The following is a 1555-nucleotide window of genomic DNA, read 5'->3' on the forward strand; positions in this document are numbered from 1 at the left end:
TTGAATGGTTTATAAGAACTATTAACTAAAACATATTAAACTTTAATATGTTTAATATAGTAAAATTAATTCTTCTTCAAAACTCAATATCAGACTGTTCATCGGTGAAGATGAAAGACTTATTAAATTACCTATATTCAACGAGATGGATTTAGTCTCTATTCTTCTATACTAGGGTTCTTGCGAGGAATGTGGTAGCAAAACGGCAAAGAATCGTTAATACATGGTACAAGGAAGTTATCTAATGGCCTGCCACTGTAATCAACCAACCAACTAACACGTTTTTCGACCAAAAATTTTTCTTTCCATTTATTCATGACAACCAAGTCGTCGTTTTAAAATTTTTTGACTGATGTGGATGCAATTATTATTAAATAATTACTGCTTTTACTAGCTAAATTTTTTAAGAACTAAAATTTGTAAAATTAATTTATATGAGTTTTATTTCAGCGAAAATATTAAAATACAATGAAAAAAATTATACAAAAAAGTTTTCCCATACCGGGAATCGAACCCGGGCCTCCCGGGTGAGAGCCGGGTATCCTAACCACTAGACAATATGGGATTGTACGAGACGATGGCATCTATAATTATTGAGCTACGAATTTTAATATTGAAAGCAATTCTTTTTATTTTTCTAAATTATATTTTTTATTTTATTTACAACTTATTAAACGTATATTATATCAATTTATGATAACCGAAATTAATCTCTTAAAATATATTATTTTTTTCGTGATTATTGCCTTTAAAAATTAAAAAATATATATAATTATTTTTGTGTTGTTTTAAAATATTTTATGCAATAATTAAAAATAAAGTTTCTATAATACGAATATATTATTTTTAAGAGTAATAAAATGACATCTCTTCAGAACATAAAAAAGTACTAGTGTAAAATATTTTACACAAATAAAAAAAATTAATTATACAGTTATTGATATCGATTTCAATGCATTGATTTTTAAGATCTTTAATAGATTTTCTAAAAAAGATATAAATCTAAATAAAAATATGTGTACATTACTTAAGCAAATAGTTAGCAATGTCATACTGACATATACATATTAAGACATAATACTAAATACTAGACTAGACTACATATTCTTAATGAGTTTATTTTGCATATATTTTTATAAATTTATTCCTTAAGAATAATTTCTTAAAACGAATTTAAACATTTACCTTAATTTATTTGAATAATTATTTTAGATACAAGTATCTTATAGATACATTTTTGTTAAGAAAAATATTAAAAATTTAGCAAGCAACCCAATATATCCCATATGGTCTAGTGGCTAGGATATCTGGCTTTCACCCAGAAGGCCCGGGTTCGATTCCCGGTATGGGAAATTTTTTTTTAAATTTAATTTATATCTTTTTTTAGTATATTATAGCAATTTTTCCAACTTTAATCACTAATTTAAGAAATTTGAAGCAATAAGAGAGCTCGATAATACAACTTATTATTTTTAACTTATTAAAAAAGAAAATTGTATGTAAAGTGCTAACAACATTGTTTATGACTTCAGCAGATACATAGAAATGATGTATG

The 1555-nt window shown here is 24.8% G+C and overlaps 2 non-coding genes across 2 annotated transcripts; one reads left to right on the forward strand and one right to left on the reverse strand.

The window, feature by feature from the left end:
* Positions 1-493: 493 nt before the first annotated feature.
* Positions 494-565, reverse strand: Trnae-cuc. Its single transcript has one exon. It is a non-coding gene; the product is annotated as a tRNA-Glu (tRNA).
* A 715-nt stretch (positions 566-1280) lies between these two features.
* Trnae-uuc lies at positions 1281-1352 on the forward strand. Its single transcript has one exon. It is a non-coding gene; the product is annotated as a tRNA-Glu (tRNA).
* The last annotated feature ends 203 nt before the right edge of the window (positions 1353-1555 follow it).

The sequence above is a fragment of the Teleopsis dalmanni genome, chromosome 2 (assembly GCF_002237135.1).
Source record: "Teleopsis dalmanni isolate 2A chromosome 2, ASM223713v2, whole genome shotgun sequence".
In the NCBI taxonomy this organism is placed as follows: Eukaryota; Metazoa; Arthropoda; class Insecta; order Diptera; family Diopsidae; genus Teleopsis; species Teleopsis dalmanni.